The sequence below is a fragment of the Ambystoma mexicanum genome, chromosome 4p, assembly GCF_040938575.1.
Source record: "Ambystoma mexicanum isolate Mex_15411 chromosome 4p, UKY_AmexF1_1, whole genome shotgun sequence".
Classification (NCBI taxonomy): domain Eukaryota; kingdom Metazoa; phylum Chordata; class Amphibia; order Caudata; family Ambystomatidae; genus Ambystoma; species Ambystoma mexicanum.
This window is the reverse complement of record NC_090927.1, coordinates 180,983,582-181,010,147: the sequence shown is the minus strand read 5'-3', so window position 1 is coordinate 181,010,147 and position 26,566 is coordinate 180,983,582. Positions and strand designations below refer to the sequence as shown.

At 44.3% G+C, this 26,566-nt stretch overlaps 1 protein-coding gene across 4 annotated transcripts in view; it reads left to right on the top strand.

The window, feature by feature from the left end:
- The window catches only part of PTK2B (protein tyrosine kinase 2 beta), a 998,240-nt gene that overhangs the window by 389,125 nt on the left and 582,549 nt on the right, over nucleotides 1-26,566 (top strand). For all 4 annotated transcript variants that reach the window (XM_069605649.1, XM_069605652.1, XM_069605651.1 and 1 more), the window contains one exon: nucleotides 23,407-23,491. The gene's annotated coding sequence lies outside the window, so the exon portion shown is untranslated. The remainder of the gene's footprint in view (nucleotides 1-23,406; nucleotides 23,492-26,566) is intronic.

Here is a 26,566-nt window from a genome sequence, read left to right as displayed (position 1 = left end):
AAGTTCATCAATCGATCAGCATCACAGACAAGAGCCACATCTTCTGTTGCCCACCACTTCATTTAATTGGAGAATACCCTTCTTTTATCTTGTTCAACATTCAATACTCTTTTAGAAAGGGGCTGCCTCTAACTGACCCTTATGGTACCTGCTAGGGCTCGGTGATATATCGAGTTTTGGAGATATTTGTGTAGAGGAGGTTCCAGACATGACCTGCACCCCTGCCCCTCGGTTCGATCTGCCAAGAAGGTACCCGCCAAGGGGCGTGATGTATGAAGAGCAAATGAACCAACAGAGAGCCGCACTGGGACTCTGCCCAGTATACATTAGGAGATCTGTGCCTGTTGAAGTGCCCATAACAAGACAACCCTGGGCAGCGCGGTACCCTATCAGACAACCATACCAGCCGCTGATACGAAATGAGGTGTACCTTCATTCGGTCCACTAAGAGACCACAAAAGCCTTAATGGAAGGCCAGGAGAAATGACATAAGTGCCTGAACAAACTCGCAGATGAACAAACGTGGCTATCGAAGACAAGCATGCCAGTGCGAGTATCTACGAAAATAAATGCAATGGACACAGAGAAGAGACAATGTTAAAACGTAAGGAAACGGTGCTGTGAGACAAGATGGAAGCAACCATCCTGTAAAACGTGTGTAAATAGGCTTGAAACGCAAGATGCTAAGAAACCAATACTGCTTGCAATGCTTAGTAGAATAATAGAAGCGGCATGCGCCGACTATATATATACCTCAAGAAGCACATAATACAAGTGCGACTCCTTTTTGTAAAACCAGGAATGTACCCAGGCAGCCATAGGCATGACAGGCCAAGTTTTCAAAACCCAGCCAAAGGCAAGAGAAGGAGCGGAATCGAAACTCAACATAGAGCGGCTCATGCCTAGGAAATCGAGGACAACCAGAGAAGGGGAGGAGAGCATCAACTCGCTAGAATCAGGCTCTGGAGCATACCAGCTCGCCCGTGAAGGTCAGGATAAGAGAGGCCCAGACAGGTGGCAGAGCCGAAGCAGAATTAAATACAATAAAAGATGGAAACTGAAGCAGATTCATGGTGAACAGACACGTGACATGCCAGGCGCGAAGAAGTACCACCGCCTGATGTCATCCAGAACCCGAGGATGCCATAACTTCTCCTGATAAGAGACTACAATTCCGAGGCCATAACTAGCCAACTTATTGATACATAGCCGTAAGATACTGATTGATGGAAGGGAGGCAGGGTGAAACTTGGGACTGGGACACCAGGCATCTGGGTTTCCATTCTGCATGCTGCTAATTATAATGGGAATTTAAGTCTAGGGGTGTAACCCGCCCAATCACAATAGACCAAGTAATCTAGGGTCCTATAGCCAGTAGAACCAATGAGACGAGTAATGTAGAGGGTTGGATATAGACGCCAACCCGATAAGAGTTATCCAATCCACATGCTCTGTTACCATATACAGATATAACACCTATTCTTAAATTACCTTTCCTAACCAATTATATTGCATGATGATTTTTGTAAAGTTAGACATCAATGATGACGAGTTTTATGCATAAAAGTGGCTGTTCAACTGAAGTTCGAGGAAGTCGGGGCGAGAGAGGTGATCGCAACGCTGCTGATTTCCATTTGTTTTCCCTGTTTGATGTACTTGCCATTAAAAGGACTTGCACCCCCTGTCCTCAAATGGTGCAGCTATCTTGTCTTACAAGCTCATGAGGGTGAGTACTGACCTATGGGCCCGTCAGTAACTTCCTCCCCTCTCTGAACACTTGGATATATTTTCAGCTGGATGCTAAAGGAACACTTTGCAGAAACGCTGCATTTTGTTAATTTTAACGTGCCTGGAAAGGCTGTTTGAGAACTGTGTTTGAGGCCACGCCCACCCCGGTAGTGCAGGGCATTTAAACAAAAGCAGGTCTCTCCGAGCTGGAATCAGCTGGATGCTAAAGGAACGCTTTGCAGAAACGCTTCATTTTGTTAATTTTAACGTGCCTGGAAAGGCTGTTTGAGAACTGTGTTTGAGGCCACGCCCACCCCGGAAGTGCAGGGCATTTAAACATACACCGGAACCCTTGTGGCGTTAAGCCCGCAGGGGAGACAAGGGCGCAGTGCTGTTAGGCTGTTGGGCGTGTTGTGGCGTGCCTACTCACTAGTGCCTGTAACAGTGCCCATTAACCTGTGAATGGACTTATGGCATGTAAGTAGATAGGCACAGAATTACGCAAGGCAGCTGATACTCCTTTCTTATAAAAGCCACCTGGTTGGGGGGGAGAGTCGGACTTAGGCCGCTCCTCAAGCTGTCGGGCGTTCCCACTCCGGGTGGATATCTGGACTGGTTTGCATCAAAATTAGTTAACTAAATTTTCCTTGAATGTTTTCGAATATTGGTCAAATTTTATTCTTGCTATATGCGTGACTTTAGTAACAGTGTTTTTATCTATTTGTAAATTTCTTGATAGTCACTGTTTTTATTGCTCTTATTCTACTTTGTGTTTCTCAACTCTATATGCTGCTCCTTTCATAGTGACACCGTCTGCTGTCCCCAGATGCCATTTTAACTTGTTTCTGGGGCTGCAAGGTTTTCTCTTCCCCTGTTAATCTTAGTAAATGGTGTGTATTTTGATTATTAATTTGTATAGGTCATAGGCATATCGTGGTTAGGTGGATAGCTACCTTTGGTGTCCCCCTTTTAGATCTTTCTACCCCTGTAGGCTGCAAGGTGGTTCCTTTCCTCAGGGGCTTATAAGTCACCTTTCCCCCTCTTTAAGTAGAGGGATACATTTCTTTTGACCTTCTATTACCACGGCTTCAAGTCCATGCTCACACAATCTTAGGTCAAAAAAGGGGAGAAAAAATACACCTACACCTATTTTAAAATTAGGAACCCAGAAGCTGGGTAAAGGTAAAAACTCTAAGAAGGGAGGGAAGAAAGAGCTAACATGTGAGATTAAAGGTGCACTAGAACAACCAAAGATACTCAGTTTTTTAACTTTAAAAGAAAAAGTAATGGTACCTGAAACTGTACAACCCCAACCTCCTCCTTCTAATAGTTTGATGATTGATAATAACTCTTTGCTGACATTAGTACATAATTTCAGGCGACAATCTATGTGAACGAGAATTGATCTGGATATCTTTGCAGTTGAGGAAACTGATATGAATAATGTTACTTGTCAGCTACTCCAATTTGAATAAATTTGCACAGAAAGAAGCTGAACTTAATGAGGGGGGTGTGTCATTGAATCCTACGGGAAACTCCCTTGAAAATTCTTCTAATAGTGAAAGGAGTGGGGCAAGTGACAATTCACTTAAAGTTGGAGAGAAATTCGATGCTCTAACTACCATGATGTATGTCCTTTTGACCATTTGCACCAAGTTGCTTAAGGAACAGAGTGACACAAAATCATTGGTACAACAGAATATCGATAATACCAAATCCCTTGGGATTATGGTAGAGGAATATTGGGTAAACGAACTGTATAAGGGGAAAAAGTACTCCACGGAGGCAAATGAGGTTCTAGGAGATTTGAGTGAGCTGGTTCTGGCGGCCGAAAAAGAAAATGAGAAAGATGATGCTCAACCTAATATCTCCTCTAAGGAACTACCTATCTCAAGGGATAACTTGGCTGAAGAAATTAACACAAGTGAGAGTGTTGTTGAAATAAGGGAATCCCAAGGTTTTAAGAGACGCACTAGGCGTAAAAGAAAAAACAAAAGATCCAACCGAAATAGGGTGGCGATGGCCAAGGTTAAATCGACTAAGACTGTTAAAAAGAATTCCTTGGCTCTTGCCACCACTGCCCCATTAGATTCTGAATGTGTAGAAGTGGCGAACCACTATGAAATTATTGAATACCAGCGGAAGACGGATGAAGAAAAAAAAAAGTGGTAACCAAAAATAAGGCATTAGAAAATTGGTTAAAGGGCAATGATCATATGATGGATGAAACTGGACCTGAGGACATGGTACCTATGGGAAACAATTTTAAATATGTTGCAATCCCATATAACAGCAATACTATGTCTCTTACAAAAAAGGAGAGGGAAATATATATCAAGGAGATGGAACGACTGGCCATGCATAGTAATCAAAATATTAGTATGGCAAATTCTGCTGGAATGAATGAAGAACCCCAGCTCACAGTGGGGAAAAGCATTAAGATCATAGAAAAATCTACCACCAATGAAAGCCCTTTTTTAAATCAGGCTTGGATACTGAACAAATTGTCACACATACCGCAGTTACAAAATATTAATTCAGGGGACATTGAATCCATTATTTTGCCGGAAATTGGAAGTTGGGAAAATTGGGTTATTGTTCAATTTAGATCTGCGGTTTTTGTTGATCTTATACGGGAGTACTCTAATGGAGTATGGGGTAATAACTATGAAATTGTGATATGCCACTCTTCTATCCATAAAGATTCTAGCGATAAAAATATGGATTGGGGGGGTCTCTCCAACTAATATTGAATCAGGAAGTAAGTTTATAGAAGCAAGATATTTGGAGGGAAACTCTCTTATCCCAAATTGAGATGAGGCATGTATAAATGAATTTACTCTCCTTTCTTGGAATAGTAGGGGTTTTAACTCCCTACTACACAAGGACGGTATCCAATTGCTGTTGGAGAGCGATATATTTGCCCTCCAAGAAACTTGGGTCACTGGGGAAATCTTACTGGATGGATATAATATATGGAACAAAGTTGCCTCCAAAGGTGAAAAGGGTTGTCCGTATGGAGGGTTATGTATTGGGGTAAAAAATCATCTCACTCATAAACCTTACGAGAAGTATGGGAATTTTCCTAATGTTATGTGTGCAGCCATAGATAGGGGAAGCCTATCAGGGAAACTCCTCCTTATTAACACCTACTCCCAACCGGGGGGTGGATAATATTCGGGAGATTGGGGAGTTTCTAAATTTTACCATTGAAGGCTGGACTTTGGAATCACCTGATTCTGAAATTTGTATAGTGGGCGATTTTAATGCCCATTGTGACTCTGCCGTAAGGGAGATGGACAGGTGTAAAGAATTGTGGGATGAAACGGTTATTGCTGCATCTTTGGAAACACAGGATTACCACTTGGTTGGGGGGTATAATCCCCAGACCTTGCAGGGATGCCGATGGATGAATCTGATGTCTTGTTGGTGGCTTGAATATTTGGAGCCTTATAAAGGGTCAGGTACCGGGGAAACCTGGACTAATGGGAAGGTTGGTTACAGGTTAGACTATATGTTTGTAAATAAAAATCTAAGCCACTCTATAATTTCTTTTGAACATGTAGATACCTCTTTGAGTGACCACACACCCCTTAGGGGTAAATTTACTAATGGCCCAAGAAGCCAGAGATGGGAAGTAGGCAAGGTGATGAATATTCAATTCTCAGCAGGTGGAAATAGGATCACCTGGTCTGATAAAAACTTAACCTCCTTTAATGGTTTGTTTGATCGCCTGACCATTGATGGCCTGGACATTGCTCTTAATGGCCTCGATTTGATCACTAATTTGCTGGGTATAATACGGAGATCAAACAGTAACATTATTTTGAAAGACATAAAGGGAAACAATTATTCCAATAAATTTGACAAAGCGATTCACGATAGGAAAAAATAAATGATACATGATATTCGAGAACTTAAGCAGACATGTGACTTAGATGATAAAGAGAAAAGTAAGAGATCCAGCAACATAAAGACACAATATAAAAACTGGTTAAAGGATTATAAATATAATACTAACAATGCCAATTGGAGGTGTATATATAAACTATGTAAAATTCATGATTCAAAAAAATTCTGGTACCTATATCGCTAATTCCTAATGGATGAAGATAATAGGGAAAACAACAATGTGGGCCAGGAGGTTTGGAAGCATTATATTACTGATCTCTTTTTCAAGATTAGCCACATGTCTGCTGCCCCTATTTGTATAAATTCATACGGTATTGATAAATTCCCCTTTAGTATTCTGGACATCATTAAAGTGATTTCAAAAATGAAATCTTCACGTGCCCCTGGCCCGGATGGGTTGACTAATGTTGTTATAAAACAAAATCATAAGAAATGGGCAGTGATTTTCCTACAGTTATTTACTGGAATATGGGAAACAGGCATTATACCGGATAGCTGGAGGAAAGCTATAGTTGTCCCTATTTTTAAAAAAGGGGACAGAAAACTGCCTGATAACTATAGGTTACTAGCAATGGCTGATAGTAGCTGTAAGATTCTCTGTTCCCTTTTAGTGGACAGTTTGAACAACTGGATAGAGGAAAAGGGCCTCCTCTCTGCTCAACAAACTGGTTTTCGAAAAGGACACAGTACCCTGGATAATCTAACTATGTTGAAACACATTATAGCTGGGTCTAAGGATAAGGGGGAAAAACTATATGTGTGTTTTATAGATTATTCAAAAGCCTTTGACTGTGTCAACAGGGGCCTTTTGTGGGAGAAATTAAGAGGAAAAAAGATCTGCCCTAAAATCCTTCATTTTTTGGAGGAAATGTATAGGGAGACCACGGTGTCCATCTGTTTAGGTAAAGGAGGGATGTTATCATCTGAGATCATTACTAATACTGGACTAAAGCAGGGATGTGTTACATCTCCTATACTGTATAAACTGTATGTTTCAGATATGTGGGAAAGGTTTACTACCTTAAATAATTTCCCACCTATTGTGGCGGGGAAACCTATATGTGGCCTTATGTATGCAGACGATACTATCCTCTTGGATAAAACTCCGGTAGGATTGCAAAGAATGCTGAATGGCCTGTTGTCTTACTCCGAGGCGAATAACCTTAGTATTAATATAAATAAGACTAAGGTTATGGTATTCGGAGCCACAAAGCAAGAAAAGAGAAGACTTACCTCTAGATGGCATATTAATTCTATTAAACTGGAGGTTGTTGAGGCCTACCCTTATTTGGGGATGCCCATTCTGAGTAATCCCTGTATTAATTTTTTCCAAGAGGCAGTTAACTTAAAAGTACTGAAGAAATGGAATGCTATAAGGAAATACATGGCTAGTAAAGGTGGCCACTCCATTGAAGGATTCCTTGAGATATACAAGAGTTGTATCATTCCCGGTATTATGTATGCTCTGGAAACAGTGGAAAGTAAATATTTGAGTAAACTTTACCAACTCGAAGGGAAGCTTTGGAGACCAGCCCTTGGACTTCCTATGGTTGTACCAATACAAGCAATAAGATGTGAATTGGGGCTCATCTCCCTTCTGACTCCGTGGAAAATTGGATGTTGTAAACTCTATTTTAGAATAATATCGGGGGAGGGGGAGGAAGGCAATCTGCTTAACCTAATAGGAAAAAGTAAAAGTGAAGGCAGATTTAAGAATACCTATATGCTAAGTCTACAAAATACAGTACTATCCTTTCTTGAAGCCTCAGGCTATAAAGAACCTATGGGAAAAGACAACATTGTGTGTATTATGAAAAGTCTTAAGGATAAAGCTTTTACTTGGGATTTGTGTGAAAATCAATCCTATCTCTATACTAAGTCTCGATATGCTGTCTACGCTCTTCAAGGCTGCCACTCCGAGACAATATCTGCTAAATACGGGAAACAGGGCTTTGAGAAGATTTATTTTGCAACTACGCTTGAATACCCTCCCATGTAATGAAATAATTGGGGCACGGACTAAAATCCCCCGTGCAGAAAGATTGTGTAGGCACTGTAAAATAGGGGTGGAGACAGTAAGACATATCTTAACTATGTGCACCAAATTAAAGGAATGTTATTTTAAAGGGTATGCAAATTTTCTTGGGGATTTGCAAATGATTGAATCTGACCAATTTTGGTCAGTTATTTATGACGGAGAGATTAAGGTTTTCATTGGGGCAGCCTTGTATATTTGGAAGCGAGCAATTTGTTAGCAAACTATTTGTAATTGTCTTTTAAATATGTGTCACTTTTTTCTCCTATTTTTGATATGTGTTTTTAGATTGGAAATAACTGACTGTAATTTGTTTGCTAAATGGTTTTTATGATTAATATGTTATTGTCTTTTTTTTGTTTGCTGATATAATATTCTTGTAGTGTATAAGGTTTTAATTAACCAAAATGCACTTTAAATAAAAAAATATATCTATATATATTTTCAAAATCAATATAGGAGACAATATAGTTAACATTGACATATATACATATTAATACATCATTACATATGGTACAATTTGTTATTTACATTTTATTTACACAGCAGTGTCTATTCTCAAACAAGAAGTGGAACCTGGTATTTGCACTTTATTTTGATCAATGTCTTATAAATAAAGTTGTTTGTGACATCTCATATGTAGTTGGTGGCTTATAGCTGAGAATTTAACCCACATAAACAATATCGCAATATATTTGGTATATCACCATTCAGCCCCAAAATATCGAGATATGACTTTTGATCCATATCGCCCACCCCTCGTACATGCTGTACCTTCTCAGGATATACATTTAGTGTGATCTCCTCTTCAGGTCATGGTTACATGTCAAAATGGTATTAAATGTTGCAAATCAACATTTTTAGTTTTGGCTGATTGTCGGTACAGCCACCAGGGCTTACGAAACCAACCCGACTAAGAGCTGCACCCACACATTCCATGCTGGGTCTAAAGTAGTGCTTTGCCGAAGGATTCACGCAGCACTGTGTGCCGTGCAGTACATGCTTCCAGGTGGACAGTAGCGCACACCATTGATGCTTAAAAGGTGAATGTGGGCAACCGCTGCAGCCCAAGGCTCTGAGTACATGATGCCAATAGCTGGCAAATGGGGACTGGCATGGGATTCTGGTATGCCTATACAAACTCTGATGCTACTGGGGTTTTCACTTCTTGTTGAAAGGTTGGCCCAGCACAGGTGCATGATTCTCCTGCCCGCCTCTGCATTTTTCCATTCAGTGTTGTGGTGCATGAAGGCAAGATGTTTTCTCGGAAGCACACAGTTGCTTTTCGCATAGCTGGGTCCATCTCTGCGTTTTGTGGGCAGCTGTACATTGTGATGATCCCAAGCAGCTGTCAAAGCTCACAGGTGCTCTGCATAAAATGAGCACGACCGGAAACCGACTTGGTACCGGAAGTGAACTTCAGTGAGGTGCATCTCACGCTAGGGGACGCCGAACGCGGCTGATATGCGGCAGCTCTGCCGACTGCTGTGGTAAGTAGAGGACGATAAAGCGACGCCGGGTCTTGAAGAGCGCCAACACTGAAACCCGTCCAGGCGCATTGCACAGAGGCGCAGATTTGAGGAGCTTTCTGTAATGCCAGAATTTTTTGGCAGTGGGTAAGTTGTGTTTTGAATAATTTTGGCACTTCTAGGCATGCTTTTGGAACCTATTTTAGAAAACGGGTCCCTGAGTGGCCTAAACATAAGATCGCCAGATGGCTCCTAGTTATCAGGGCCCCATGCCCTATTCCTGGGCTTTCAATTCGCCATCAATTGAATTCAGGAACTCGTAGCACTGGGTGATCTTTAACATTTGGATAAAATGGACTAAATTAAAAGCAAATTCCAAAACTGAAGCAGGGAATGTTCAGTGACAGATTTGTCCGGTAACCTTAACAAGCGGCAGGGCTTAGTACGCTGAACAGGCTGCCATGTAAATGGCAACACACTCTTCTTTGCCCAAATGCAACTGCTTCTTGCACTTACATGGGGGGAATGCTATTTTACTGGGTCTTGTTATAGCGCAGTTTTTGCCACTTGTACGTCTTCTTGGCGCTTTGGCTCCTTCAAGGAAAAGATGGAGTTCTGGATGGGTTAGTGGGAGCAGGGGAGAGGTTGATATTATATAGACTGTGGAGGGCAGGCCATGCATTATTGTGGCCTGTGCCCAGGTGTGCATTTGCTTTGTATGTGTTGGTGTTCAGCAAGCCAGATCGTGTTGCCTGCATGCGGGTTGGTCCAGGGTTATGAGAAGGTGGCAAGGGTGTATGTGTAGAGGCGGGGAGCTTACCATCTGCTTAGTTTGTGGGATGCTTGTTTTCTGGACATGGCAGAAAGATGGAGTCTGCTACTGCTTTGTAGAGTTGGATGGTGTATTCAAGGACAGGGAGTTATTTGTTGGCCACTGATTCGAGGTGCAGATATTTTACAGGAAAGATACTGGACACTGTGGTAATGACTAGCCTTGGTCCAGTGCTTGTGCCCACACTGTATTCCCCTCAATTCAATGCATCTAAGTATCCTTTTCCTGGTTCTTGGGAATAATGACAGCCATTCCATAATGACTGCCAGAAATAAGAGAAGACTAGGGATTCTGTCTGGCCGTGTTTTTAATGTTTCGTTGCATGCAAGAAATTTAAACTGTAAGATGGTGTGCAGGTTAGCATCAATGTGGGACAGGGATGTTCTTAAGTGAGGGGCCACAGAATACTCAAAGTGCAAGTCACGTGCAACAATATTCTTCCAGACTAACCCACAAAGGCAACCTCAGTGGCCCTCTCGGCACCGATATTCATGATGGCTACTCCCCTGACTCATAAAAGTCTCACCCAGAAATATGTCATTAACACATGCACAGGCACAGCTGTGTAGAGAGCAGGGAGCTGAGCTAACACCACTAACCTTGGGTTGTTGCAGTAATCACAGCAGATGTGCCACTTTCCATATAATTCATTGGGGATTCCTAGAGGCAATGCCCGCAAAATAGTGTTCAGTGAGTAGTGGAATATCTATTCTTCATATCCACCCTGATCAGTTATCTACAGAATATCATCTGAAGCCAACTCACATCATTCCCAATTCATCGCAGCCATCTCATTGCAAGCCAACTCACCTCATTCCCAACTCATTGCAGCAGTCACATTGCAAGCCAACTCACCTCATTGCCAACTCATTGCAGCTGTCGCATTGCAAGCCAACTCACCTCATTGCCAACCCATCACAGCCTTCTTCTTGCAAGCCAACTCACCTCATTCCCAACTCATTGCAGCCATCTCATTGAAAGCCACCTGACCTCATTTACAACTCATTGCAGCTGTCACATCGCAAGCCTAGTCACCTCATTGCCAACCCATCACAGCCTTCTCTTTGCAAGCCAACTAACCTCATTCCCAACTCATTGCAGGCATCGCATTGCAAGCCAACTCACCTGATTCCCAACTCATTGCAGCCATCGCATTGCAAGCCAACTCACCTCATTGCCAACCCATCACAGCCATCTCATTGCAACCCAACTCACCTCATTTTTTAACTCATTGTAGCCATCTCGTTACCATCTAACTCGCCTCTTTCCTAACTCATTGAAGCTATCCCATTGCAAGCCAGATCACCCCTCTCATCCTAGGGTGGGAGGCCTACCAGGGTGGAAGCCACAGCAAGTACTACCCCAGATGGTGATGGTGGCAGTTGAGAGGGCCCCATTTGCTGTCCCCTCCCAGAGTGACAGTCTTTAAATACTCAGTACAAATTTGCATCAGCCCATGCCTGCTGTCCAAGTCTTCTCTCAATTTTCCAGGATCACCAGAGAAGCAGTAGCAATGCCTGGAGGTATCACCCGCAGAATGCCAATGCATCAGTGCCACATCTATCACTTCATCAGTGCCAACCAGGGGAGGGAGCACCAGCAGGGGAAGAACTGGAGAGCCTATGTGGCTTCCCCAGGCGCTCTGTAACTCTCCCGAGCATCGACATGCAGAACCAAGAAGGAGAGAGAGCGCCACAGTACAAACTAGAAAGCTCTCCCCAGTGAGGAGCCACCCCGTTTGAGGCTAGGGAGGAAAGCTTGCTAAGGAAGACCCTCCCTAGGGGTTTGGGCAAGTGGGACCTCACTTGGAGTGACTCCCCTCTCGGATACAAGGATTCCCATTCCGATAAGGATCTCTCTGTCTGGAACCCGCTATCCGCCTACATGGGAATCGGAAAGACTGTTAACCTTGTTTTGGATTGACCAAATAGTGACATTTCTTCATACTCTTTGGCATCACGTAGTGCTGTATTCCGCCTGAACGACATATTCAAAGAGAAATGACATCCCCTTTTGTTTGCAATGACATACATAAAAAGACGAGGAACCTTGTGGGGTGGAGAGAATCTTACGCAGAGGCGAGCCTCTGGTGGGAAGACATCCTGGAGGGGAGTAGCCACACTATACCGCAGAGTCACTGTAAGCGTGGAGAGCGAACGAGATGCTTGCAAGATATCAGAAGGCTGGTGTCTTGACCGACTGAGAAGCCAAGGTCGGGAGAGAGACCGGGTCGGTAAAGCGACATCTCCCCTGTTGGTGCGACCACACGGAAATCTTATTGGGGCTGAGCGCCATTAACCGAACCCGAAACCAGACTGTAGCGGAGAGCCTGAAACCCTCAGATCTGCATGAAAAGTGTATTCATTGTCGAGCTGAGCAGCTGGAGGGAAGCAAACACTTCCGAAAAGGTACCATTTTGGAGAGGGGCGTACAGTGTGATTCAAGACTGGGAAAACCAAAAGGGTCATGGAAGCCAGATAAACCCAAACAAAGAAAAGGCAAGCCTAACAGTGGGCCGGGGGACTTTGGGGAGTCCTAGGTAACTGAAAGACATTAACACTACAGGCTGGAGAAACCACAAGGATTACAGGAGCTTGGAAAACCTGAACAGGCAGACGCTGTACCGAGAACCTGCTAATGCAAGTCTGACAGAGTGTCAGAAGACTTTGGGGAGTCCAACAAACCTGAAATATAATGTGTAGAATTGAGAGGAGAGAGAACCATGGGGGATTGAATATTTAAAAACAAGACACAGTTGCTGTCCAGCACCAAGCAGGAAATGGTGGAGTTGCGTTAATGAAACCTTGTGGAGTATATGTGAAGACTTGATAAGTAGGCATACCGAACCTACAAAGGAATCTGAGAACTGTATTATAAAAAAATTGTCGAACTTTGAAGAACTTTGCCAGAACCTTGTTAAACTTGTAAAACTTGCTTCCTGGACCAGGAAGAAGTCCAAGGCCGAAACCGTTGTCCCGGCCTGCTTCTTTTTGTTTGATTTCCTTAAAGTGGTAGGGCCAGTTCGTTGGTTATGATTTGGACTGTTTTCTTTTCGGGACCTTTGATGAGCACCATTAGTTTTAGTTTGTTAGGTAGGGAACTTCCCTCAAAGCGATAGGGCTATCTAGGCATTTTCTTTTATTTTTAATAAACACCCTTGATGCATGTCAGTATTTAGTTAGACTCCTTCTTCTGGCTTGCCACAGTGTGCAGCTTCTGCAGGCACTGTACAATGCTCTCCAAGCCAATGTAACCAGAGGCGCAGCACAGACATAACCAAACTATACTACTAAGGACTTATAATGGAATGAGAAGCACTGTAGTGGACTGCACTTACCTAGAGGGTGATCACACTGTGTGCCCCTAACACGAACTTGGACACTGCAGCGTGGGCTGCCTTCATTGCACCATGGCGGCCGTGCTGAGAAAATGAGGAAAAGCGCGTGGCTTAAACTGCTTTGTAACTTCCTGTGATTGTAACACCTCTCAGACAGGGAAGACAGGGCCAGATCGGCTAGGGTCTTAAACCAATAAGAGGATGGGGAGGAGAATAAAAGAGGCAACCAGAATCAGGAAGTTGTGGGTTGTTCTGGTGAGGTCAAGGGAGGAGGAGGTAGCAGACCAAGAGACCAGCAGGAGGAAATAAAGTAGATTGGATATGGAGGCAATCCTTGGAAAAGGTGAGGCAATGGTTGGTGAGTGCAAGTGATACTGAGAGGTGAGTGTGCCAGCAAGGCTAGTGAGTGAGGTTGTTAGGAGTGACGGGAGTGAGGGGTAACTGGTTGTGAGAGCGAGAGGAATGTGACTGGGGAGAAGGTGAGGTAGCATGGCAGTAGTGTGTAGGAGGTAGTGGCAGTGTGTAGGAGGGAGTAGTAGTGTGGCAGAAGGAGTAGTGTGTAAGGAGTAGTCATGTGGAGGAGGGAGTAGTAGTGTCAAGGAGAGAGTAGTAGCATGGAGGAAGGTGTAGTAGCTTCGAAGTGTGGAGGCAAGTAGTAGAAGGAATAAGAGATATCAGAAGGACAGAGGAGGAAGACGGAGGGAGCATCAGGAGTGGAGTTGGATGAAGGGGAGTAGTAAGAAGAGAACTTCAGACAGAGAGAGGACGAGGAACACAAGGGCATGCTAGGAAGGGTGAATTGGGTAGCGTGTCTGAGAGACACACCCTATAATCTTCTTTTAGTCAACTAACAACATTGATAGAGCAGAGTCAGTCTAGGAAGTCCCTGAAGGAGATTAGACAGATTAGGCATTGGTCTTTGAGTCCACCCTCGTAGCAAAGTCAGAATATGGACAGTAGGGAGAAACACTACTAAGAAAGACCCACTTTTAATGCAGGTACAGTAAATATTTCTTTGTTAGATTCTTTTGCTGAGAATAGACACTGTTTATTTCTTTTTTTTTAAAATGTGTTTCCTTCTTTGGAAAGGCTCATGATCAGACTGAAACCATTCATCTGTTTCTTTTGATTGGTTGGCAGTGCTGCAGATCTTCAAATGTGTTACTGAATGCACAAACACTAACAATTAACAAAAACATTGAAAATAACAAACACCATTTTAGAGACTGCAGGATGGTCCTCCCTGTCTCTTACAGGGTCTGTCATTACCCCATAGGTTCCCACATTCTCCTCACCTCCTCCCGTACAAACAATGCTCCCTCAGTGCCATGGCGATATTCCTGCAGGAGGCACACGATGACAGTGTATGTCTCCAAATACCAGGCTGGGCTTCACCTCAGAGGATTCCTCTGCCACTTCTGCTCTTATGCTACTTTTAGCCATAAGAAACACATCATCCCCTACTCACCTAGTTCCAGCTATCTGCGTTTTTTTCTCTTTTTGCGCTTTTATCAGCAACATCTGGGGTGGCTCTAACTAAGGCACACTTGATAATGGGACTTTGACCCAGAGCAAGAGAAAAAGATAGGGAGGGGGAGAGAGAGACACATATAGTGAGATATTGTGAAACAGATAAAGAGAACAGGAGAGAGAATGAGGAGAGAACAAGAGAGAGAGCGAGAGAGAACAAGAGAGAACGAACGAACAAACGAACGAGAATGTGGGCTCTAGATCAGCGAATGATATGCCCGGTATACAGTTTACTTGTAAACATGCTATACTAACAATCTCAGACCGTCGAGAAATGTAATGCTAAAATGGGTTTATTGTTAGTCTGTTGGTTTTCATTACTTGGAAACGCTTGGGCTGTGATCTGCTGCTATGCTGGGAGCAAGGAAGGGTGTATTCAGCAGAGGCGTTGTCATGGCACCACTTCCCCTCTACTTTATTGACATGCACAATGCCTTCTGTGCCTCTGGAAGAGCAACACAGCAGAAGGCTGAGTCTCATGCCTGAGTTCTCAGTTTCTTGTGGTGCTTTTTCAAAGCCTCGTGCGGGCTTTAGGTCCTAAGAGTACTGCTCGCCACCAGCTTATTGGTCTTGCTGTCCTGTGATATGCTTTTCTGAGTCAAGATTTGGGTGGCACTTTTTCATATGGGTTGGGCTTCTAGTAGCACAAGGATGGTGTATACTACACTCCCCTGAGCACTTTCCTGTAAGTAAAAAGGGGACGTGTCGTTTTCAAGGAATGAGCCTGCTTCTCTGGCTGCATTCCCTGACAGCCAGCTCAACATGCTTCATCATATGGCTTATTTCCTAAGGTCATGGTAAAGTTATGTGACATGCTGCAGCCTGCTTCCAGTCCTACCAGCTCTCCCAGCTGCCAAACAACTGAGTGCTCAAGGAGAATCACACATCTTTTTCAAGCCTTTCCTGCAAAGGATGTTCTTAAGTAGGAATACCATTTCTTGCCAATGCTGATTCCATACTTGCCAACCCTACCGATTTAGGTGGTAGGATACCGCTTTTTAAGCAGTTTTACCGCCTACCGATTTATTGGCACCAAATACTGATTAATATTTGTTTTTTTAACATTTTTTTTTTGTTGCCCACGCCAGCTTGGGGGAGTCTTTGAAGGGCTCCCCCGAGCTGGCGTAGCGGGAGAAGGTGGGGCATGCAGGCTTTTGATGTCAAAGGCACCCACGGCGGTGGGCTAAGGGCCCCCCTCTGCCGCGGGAGCCTTTCACAAAAGGCACCATTAGCCCCCCCACCACGCCAACTCGGGGGAGTCTTTCAAGGGCTCCCCCGAACTGGCGTGGTGGCAGAAGGCGTGGCAGGCGCCTCATTGTCATTGAATGCACCCGCGGCGGTGGGCTCATTCAATGACAATCGGCTGCTGACTTGCCCTATTCATATCATTACCGTCTCGCCTGACTATTTTTCAAACTTTAACATTCCTACAGATTTTTGGTCACAGAATGTTGGCATGTATGTGATTCTGCTGGTTGGGCCATATTGGTACTGAGCTCACTGATCCCGTGAGTAGGACAGCACTAGCACTTCCAGGACCTCCTAAAAAGGCCCTTCCCACTGAAATGGGTTGTATGCACTTGTTTCTAATACTTATTCATCGTGGCTACCCTGAAAAGTCAGATCAAATGTCACTTTACATGGCGTTATTTAAACGGTAAGTGGTCACCCAGAAAACCCTGTGTGGTTGGGGCTCTTGGCAACGGGCCTTAAAGAAATGTGCTGTATGGTGTTGTAGAAGTGAGGTTATTGGTGAGAGACAGACATGGCGTCCGGTGTCTGCGGTGAATATCTAAATATAACCCGCCACCTGATTGGTGCAGCTGAAACAGTTGCACAGTTACGACTTCGCGTAAAGGAAACTGCAGCTACGTGCTAAAGGAAGGACTACAGCAGGTTTTTCATAGAGGTTGATACCCCAATTAACCTATCCTGGCTAAGGTATCCCAATCCTGAATCATAACATTTACACGTACCCCTTGTCTGCTGCACACTCCTGCACCGCAGGTCTCTATTGAAACCGATGGGAAGTCATTAGTGTATGCTGTGTATTGTGTCGTAAAGGACCCATACGTATGACTAAAGCCGACCTTTGGGCACTCATACATTTCAGCATTCATAATGCAGACGTCACTCTCGGCTGCCCCTCTGCTCTGTGGTTTGTAAGGGAGGGCATCATTGCCAAAGGTGCCAGGCTGCCAAGTCAAGCCACCACATTTCATCCAGCAGAGGAACGCATAGGGGCGCCGGCCGCCGTCACTGTGCACTGGCTATTGGTTCTTGCAAGACTTCAGTGGAGGTTTCTATCTTTCCTGAGTTCACCAAAACTCCCAGAGGTGAAAGTAGCAGCACCTCAGGCAGGGGAAGAAATTAAGGAAATTGTCTGAATGTTAATCTGAAAACACACACCCACACTCCTTGTCCCCATTCCCCACCCTCTCTCTCTCTCTCTCTGGCAATATTTTATTATCAAATTGAGTCTTCTTCCCTGCTAGCCAGTCTGCAGTCAGACCTGGCACCCATGCCCTTTGTCTCATATGTGGCAGGCGCTAAACTCACCTAGCCACACATGAGCACTTGCATGCTGGTATGCCTGTAGACAAATGTTAATGCTACACAGGCCTCCTATTTCCCATGAGTGTCACACTGGAATCTAGGAGCCATGCAGAAGTAAGGTGGAGGCATGACAAAGAAGGTAAAACGCAGTGTTGGTATACCATACGTGTGCGTATGCACGTATATGCGCGCACACACACGCCTACACATTACTGGTCATGGGGCAACGGGCTCTCCCCCTACCACACACCAGGTAGTGTCGTTCTGTTTGTGGAGTGTGTTCTGGGAGCAGTTTAGGAACAGTAACTCACTGTACTTAACGGCATGATATTATTGAGGCTAGTATCACAACTTTCGGGGTGCATGCAGGGATCGAAATTGTGATTTGATGAGCACTAGCTAAAAGCAGCTCCTGGGTATTGGGCATCACCCAGTAGGCAGGAGCTACCTCCGGAGAACCAGTAGTTAGTACGTAGAATCTAACATAGCGCCACAAATCTAACATTCACATGAGTGTAAATACTAAGGACCTGAATAACTGAAAAGTGTGCATTTATCTTGCAAAGGGCGCATGCTGAGAATGACACTGCGCGAGCCTGCACGCAGAATTCATTCTGTGCACTCCGCGTATTCATGGAATTGTATGCGCAAAGTAACCTTATACGCAAGTCGTGGCCAGAACGCATGCGACATGCCCCCACGCAAAGCAAAAACAACCAGAACAGCTACCTTTGTGTGCCCCCCGGGCACGAATATATGCACCCTTCAAACAGTGCGTGGGATTCACTGCCAGCAGGCCTGCATCTCGGGGACCCTGCGCAGGGTCCCCCGTAGCTGTTACCAGAGTCAGATTTATCGTAACTTGGGTAAAACTCAGAATATCTGCATGTGGACCGTTACTGCACCCCGCTACACTGCACTGCATACACGCACCCCAAAGTCAGATCAGAACCACGGCTGCATACACGCACCTCTAAATCCGACTCCCGATCTAACCTCTGCATGGTGAATCCTATGCGCAAATGTTTGTACGCCTGCCTCTGGGTGGTGGATAGTAGGAGGGCTTTGCGTGGCTATTTCCCCACCGAGAGGTTGTGTACTAGTTTCCTTGAATATGTATCGTTCCATGTAATAGTGGGCGTGCAATGGACTGCCTGCTGGCCGTCCCTCATAAGGGCCACCTTGTTCTTCCTCCTTTTCCTGTAAGTGACTCCGATCAAGCAATCCCACTAAGTCAGTGCCTTGTCTGGGATGCCCAAGGGAAGCCCTTATTTATGTATTTTTATGGCAAGTTATAATCTGGATGATGAACCCTTTTATAACACCCCTCTCTTAGAATCCACCTCGACCCCACTGAGCCAAGAAGTAGGCTTGTTTTGCAAATTTAAAAGGGTTATTTGAAAAATTAAACAATATATATATATATCACACTTCTATAATTAAATTGATAATAGATAGTACACTTGTGAATATGAGCAGTAATCAGCAAGAGGTAATCCTACAGTAGCACAGTTCTTGGTTACTTATGAATAGGAACAGAAGAATAAGGTGGGAAAGAATGCTTTATATGGTTCAAGGAAACGCAATGATGAATGAAATGCAGTACAGAAAATAACTTGATATGGCTTCAACAAAAGACATTGTAATCACTTTTCCTTGACAATTCACTCCCCCCCACCCCCGATGCAATGTAAGGAGATGAAAAGGAGAGCATACAGTTCTCAGGAATGCAAACAATATAATTCAGTTCCCCCCTAGCAAGCTTAGAGGAAAACAGGTAGAAATTTGAAACACAGGCCCAAAATGCTTTGAATGTGATGACAATGAAGTGAAATGATGCTAAAAATGCTTTTAATTTCCTCTAGAGGTTCAGGGTGGGTGATATCTAGTTTATATTAGTTCAGGCTCACTTTAGCAATGCTAAAATTTCTCTCCTAGTACAAACGGTTCCGGAGATACGGACGATTTTGTGAAGGTAGTTTTTCGGATTTGAAATTTAAAGGTTCAAAATGACAGGTGACAGTTTTCAGCTTTAAAGATGAGAGAATGACACGATTCTAGGAGGCAGTCTAATAGGCTAAAATAGTTTGGATTAGATTATTTTAAACTAAGAGATTGGTTTTGGCACAGTGAGTACTCACACTATATTTTTAAAATAAGCCGTCAAGGTCTGGTCAGGTTGGACGGGACTTCCGGCGGGTGGTTCTGAAGTCCCGGCTATCTGGGTCAGCTCTGCTCTCTGGGTCTGTCAAGCACCGGTTCTGCTCACAACGGTCTGGTTTGTGGTTCTCTCTGGTTACGGATACATCACTGCTTTCTGGATACTGCTACAGGTTCTTGCAAAAGTTCTTGGCAAAAAATTCAAACAGCTTGGCCGGCTGTTGAATAGTTTGGTTGGTTTTGAGGCCTGTTGAAGAGTGTTCAGCTTGTGGATTCAGGCCTCTCTGCTACAAATTCTGGAGTTAATTTCTGCTACAGGTTCTGGAGATTGATGGATTTGAAGTCTGGATCTCTGGATGTGAAGTCTGAAGTCTCCCGGCAAAGCGTCCCGCAAGAAAGTGGAAAGTGAATGTCCCTACCTGTCCTGCACTGTCTGCTTTTATGTGTTTAGAAAGTGGGTGTGTGCGTGGCATAACTGAGCCTGCCCCTCTCTACTTGTCATTGGCCCAATTCTCCCCTCTCCCATGATTGGGGGAAGGAAATGGATTGTCATCATGATGAGGTCTGTTTATGGGTCAGAGGATCCTCCCCTGGTCAATTTGCCCACAAATCTATATTTGATTCAAATACATATTTCCCAGATACACAAGTGGTTGACATTACATGTACATGTTACAGATGAATTAAGACAGGTCTCTGTTCAAGCCCCATGTTCCTGCGAGCTGGGATTCAGAAATGACCACATTTTGCGCTTTTTGGTCGGTTTACCAATATCGGACATTTACCAAAAATTACACAAATGTGCGCAAGGTGTATGGACATTAATTGATGAAGTGTCAGATTTGTAACATGCAGACATTTGGAGTAAGACCCTATTTTCTGCTAGCAACCCCCCACAATACACCACAGGGTCCTAACACCTCTTAAAACGTGCACAGAAAAATCACAAGAATAATGATATTACTTATATAATTCTGACAAGTTGGTACTAGGAATTATCCATCTTCTTTTAAAATTATGCTCTGGCCCAAAGGGGTGTGGTTTCCCCCAAGCACATGGTGGAGTTTCTGGTTTGTCCACTTCCCCCAAGCTCAGCTTGCTAGCAGAGGCACTGCCCCTCCCATTTCCTTCCAAGAGGAAGCCATTTTACGACCCCCCTAATTTAACAATTGCCTGAGCCAAAGAAGGCCCATTGTTCAGTTCCCTGCAGTCCCCAGGTGCCACTCCCCTTTCAATCAACAGGGCCATGTGATCTCCTTTTGGCAGGGGCAGCAGGAGGCAGCCAGGCCTGGGAATGCAGTTGTGCAAGTCTCAACTCCTGTCGGGGGTAGCTGGTGGTCAGAGTTTAATCTCTTTAAGCCAGGCTTCAGCTAAATGTCATGTTTGTTACCCAGTTTTCTACATTCAAATCAAACTGACAATGTTTTACACCTGCAGCTAGAATGCTGATTCTAAGTTCAAAACTATGACATTTCAACAGTTGCAAACTATGTCACACTCAAAAGTAGGTCACTCATTTAATTTAAACATTTCGAATTTAGTGGTTTTAAATCAAATTTCCCTTAAGCTGCTGACATCCCCAGCTATCTTTTATATATACATTAAATAATTACTTCCTTCAAGTCATTTCAGAATATAGTTTTACGTTGTATCCACCTCTTAGCAAGTCTTTCCTTGGCCTGGTTTGGGTTCATTTGTTCAGTTTTACACAAAAGTCTGGTGGTTTTAAAATGCCGGCTTTCTGATAGTGGTGACCACCAGTATTGCATCCATTTTGACATTAAGAAAATGATTTCCCCACAGTTCTGGGTTGCTTTTGGCAATCAGCATTGCCATTCCCAATGGTTTCAGGCTACTGTGTGTGTAGCCCAATGGTGGTTTTAGGCAGTGCCCTCCTGTGCTCACAACATAGGCAAAAATGGGTGGCAGCCTATTCTTCATGTTTTTCCTGTGCACTCTCTGGGGAGTTCTGGCCATCATGATGTTTTCAATGCCAGTAATGCACAGTTTTATGGTAGGGCTTGGATGCATGGGTAAAAACATCCCACATTCCGTGTTCTGCCGCCTACCCTGCTCTCTGCACAGCCATGGCCACGCTGTGCTTGGTGTCTCGCGCAAGGAATTCGGCCTCTCGCAGTGACCTGCCTAGCCTGCACGAAGTCCCTGCATAGTACGAAAAAGTACTGTAGTCGATTCCATGAGTCGATAAATGGGATTTTGCACGCAGTTTGACATGCAAATTCCCGATTTTCCATGTAGATAATTCCATGAATCGTGCCCTACATTTTTGTCCATGATGTATGTTCCATGTTGCTTTAAACGTGCCTTAGATGTGTCCTTTAATCATATTGCTAAACATACAGATTCAATAACACATATGTTTGTATAGTGCCAGTAGCTGGTCCGATAGCACAGCGAGTAGAGCGCTTGCTTTGACATCTTTTCCGAGCCTGCTGACGAAGGTTCGAATCCCGGCAGGGCCAAACTCAGCCTTTCATCCTTCCGAGGTTGATAAATGAGCACCACACACTGTGGGTAATAATAAGCAGCGCTCCGATACCTGAGGGTTTGTAGCACTATATAAATGCTACATTATTATTATTATTATTCGTTGTCCTGTGGAGTCAAAAGTAGCTCCTGGTGACGGTTCCAAGCTAACCAGGCTCTCCTAAGCTATAAGCAGAAGCTAATTAGCTCCCAGCTGCCAGCAATCTTGAACCCTGAATCATTGTAGAAACTCCAAAGCAACGGGTTCAATTGGGGAATACTGGTGTGCATTTGAGTCTGGCACCTGTCACAGATCACAATTGTCTGGGTGGCATGTAGGAACTGCAAGGTAATGGGCATAATTGTGAAACAATGGCATGGCATTACTGAGACTGTCATAGGGATTTTTGGTTCCAATGCAGTCAACCAGCTGTCAACGTGCATAACTGGAGTAACATTGGCATGGCATTGTCGAGGCTTCGACCATTGGTTTCTGGGTCTAATGTATAAACCAGCAAACAAATATGTTGAACCGGGCCAACACTGACATAGTATTGAGGTAGGCATTACTCTCTTCTGTGGCATACGTAGAAATTTGCCTGCTGATATGTTTTCTTGGGCAACAATGGTATGGTATTGGGATTGAGCCTGGCATTACCATTTCCTGGTGACATAAAAGCAACATAACAATATTATTAGCTTGGGCAAGATCGGCCTGTCGGTGTTGTCTTTGGCATACCAACATTTAGGAGGCAAATAGGAAACCAGATGTGCTTTACTAGAGGCAACCCATTCATGGGGCTATTGAATGTTGAGAATCTATGTTTAACTAGGGATTTGAAACTTGCTAGTCAATGTGGAAATTGACATAGCAATTTTCAAACTGGCATACTGGCACGTTGAGCTGAACTCTGGCATATCTCAGAGTAGCCTGGTGTATTTTAGCAGCACCTCTGGCAAGTGGCATTTTGAGCTTTCTTTTATTAGCCGCTCCCTGAAGGTACTGACAGCGCCTATTATGGCAAGTGTGCCATGTTGGTCAATATCACTGCAAGCAAACCTCGGCAGTGGCTGACCTATGGCAGTTTTAGGAACTGACAAATGTCTTTGTGATGCCCTAACCTGCAATCTTGACGTCCATTCAAGTATTTTTCAGTGAATCTCCATGCACCAATAGATAAATATAGACACTTAGCTTTATTTGCAAGTGGATAGACTATTTTAGCACTTGAGTTCGGAAATATAATTTCCTTTTCGTGAAGGTTTCCAGAATTTGAAGATTGTGTTTGAGGCCGCCATCTTGTTTAATAAGCCTTCATATCTATTTTCAACCATATGTCTGTTCCTTTCTATTTTACAGCGTTTCTGCTTTGACAGGCCACACCTGCTTCAGTGATATCTGCCGTCGCTTTCTGCAAGTTCTGGTGGTGCGAAATTAAAAACTTGTAAGTAAGCCTTTTACCTTATCCACACTTTTGTTTGCTGCTGTGAAAATCCTCCTAAGAATGCTTGGTCTTTGATTTATTCAACGTGTTTGAGGCTTGATTTTGAAAATACCTGCACAGAAATAAGTCTGATAGTGGAACAGGTGTTGCTGGCCCTGAAGCCGCAGTCACTGGTGAACGTGAGCCTGGCTGGCATTGCTGGCACTGCACCACTGCAGTCCTGAATCAAATCCATAAGTAGGAGGTGTAGTGGAGGAGACTCCTAATAGCACCGTTGCAGTAGAAATGATGCTGCAGAGCAGTGCTGGATCACCAAGTCTCGGGAGGATAGCTCAGGGGCAATGCACTCGCCTTGGAAATAAGATGACGCAGAGCAACACAGGTTCGATCCCCGGGTCCGCGCTTAGGAACCTCTCGGTATTAAGCATGTTATGAATAACCAAATACAAGTGGCAAGTGGTGAAGCTGGGAGTAGGAGTGCAGCAAGAAACCGTGCTCCGCTCACATGAACAGCACATTAGGCGCGTTTCCCTATTTGCCGCTTATTGGCTTTACCCAGTCTCTGCTGGAGAACAGGGTGGAAGTGACACGCTGAGAGGAGCTGACCTTACGAGTCCCCACTCTGGGGATTGGATGTGTCCCCACGCCCTAGCGGGTGCCCCCTCGCCCCGTAAACAGGGGTTAGAATGAATTTGCAAGTGGTAGGGGCTCATCGAAATGTGGGTCACAACATCAGTCGCAGTTGAGCGATTCAACCAGCAGGCACTTTTGTATATAGCGTTAAGCGGTAACCGTGGTTACGGCCATTCAGCATTCTACCACCCTTTTGCCTTCATCAGCTAAAGATACTGGTGGATTTAAAGGGTTGACATCGCCTTTACGTTCCATGTTCATTGAAACCATAGTGTATGATACAAAAACTAGAATGGTTGGTATGACTTCTGTGCCCCACCCCAGCAGTTGCATGCTCTGTGTCTTATATTTGTGAAGGTCTTCCATGTAAACATTTATAACACGTGACAAAGAGTTGGTTTAATCCATTTTCGTGTTCCTGTTGTGGATATTGCAGTATTTCTACTGCTTGCTATGCAGATATTATGGGCCCGATTCATGGAATTCTTTGCACGGTTCAAAGCGACTTTGCACTGCCGACACAAACCCTGATTCATGGAACTCTGCAAAGTGTATTTTCGCTGTGCAAAGTCACTGCATAGTCATTTTTGCAGTACAAAATGAACTATGCACAAATTCCATGAATCCGGCCCGTTGTATTGATTTCCTCATTGGCGCTTCCTAGTTTGCGTAATTGCTGCCAGGGGTTGCGCATCAAGCACTGCAGCGTGTTTAACTTCCCTTTGGCTAGAATTTTACACATTGAGCTTGTTGCATCAGTCAGAAGCCCCCTGACGTCTGGTCAGGCGGCGCGGTCATACGGAGTGTTGTGCAACCGTCTTCAGACGTAGCTTGCGCCACCAGAGGTGGTACCCAATGTGCATCTATGTCATTTAACGGCTACACAGCCAGACACACTGAGGTCACTCCAGGCCGCACACTTGCGTGGATTCCATCCTTCTGGTGCTGCTTTCCTATGAAGAAGGCAAGCACAGTCAATTGAAAAACATGGAAAAAATACCTGGACAAACATAACGGGGGATTGTGTGTCAACTGACTTAACAAGTTTAAAGAAAATTACTTTTTTTGTAAAATAAGCCCTAGTTTACAATGTGTAATACCAAATAATGATACCATCACTGGCCGATGAGGCCAAACCCATGGCTCCAGATGAGATTGTGAAGGGGGGAGTGTTTTACTTCCTGTTGAATGAAGTTGGGAGTAAAAAGTAACTCCCATTTCCAATGGGTGCATTTGTTAGGCGAGTACAAATCTATTTCAACTCTAAAATCGATACCTATTGGTAATCCCTTCTTCTTGGCACCTAGCAATTCATGCAAATTATAATATGCTTTTTTACCCAAGTTCCTCTTCAAATCAGGCAATACTAATAATAGAGCGCCTTCACATGGCACTGCTCCCACTGGCACCACTGAGCCGAACATATTCCCACCGGCAGGTTCCTATGTGTCAGCAGCTTCATATTATTTTGGGAGTGTTTTTACTCCCTCTTTTTTTGTTGGGAGTATTGACATGTTTTTAGGGAGTAAAAATAGCTGATACACCGCTTGTCGGTAGAGCTGCATACCAAAACATCCTAACCATAACTATACACCTCATCTTGACACAAACCGTATCCGTGCACCCAAGCACCTTACAGCTCAACATTCAATCTCCAACACTCCCCAGCCACGTTTCATATCACTCTACATGGCTCGACCGATAAACCTCGGCCAACTTCAGATTCACATGTAGAAGACACATCTCCCCCCACAACCTGATACCAGACAGCCCTACATCTCAACACCCTACCACAACTGGCATACCTCCTCTCGAATCCTCACAAAATCTCTCCTAGAGCCATCCCACATCATCGTTAGCGGGCAAACTGCAACCAGGAATCTCAAGAACAATAGTATGCATACCAACATTTACAGAAGACTGTCACCTCCACTCCAGCATTCCCCACCCCTCTGCCACGTCCCAATACTTGTCGCTCTCTGAGACCTCCATCATTTTGTCACAGTCGTGTCTCTCTTTACCATGCTTCTCCACCGAGTCCACCTCCACCTCCCACTCCACCACAACTCTCCCACCATGGGTTCTATGTAATTTCATCGCGGGATTAACCCTTGCAGGCTTGTTATCGAGACAGCTCATCGAATTTTAAATTTTTTTTATTAATGGGGGGTTCCCCCAAGCACCCCATCTCTTAATTTTTTTGTATTCCCGAACACCCACACTGTATATATTAGTTTTTTTTTCAATAAAATATCTGCAGAGAAAAACCCAGCAAAGGTTAATTCCGCGATGAAAGGACGTTGTACCCTAACGTGTACCAACCCTTCAACATTCGCTATCCCACCCCCCCTCTTCTACAACTTCACTATCAACGGCAACACCGTTATTAAACAACCCTTCTGTGTTCCAGCACCCACCACACACCCACACCATCCTCCCCTC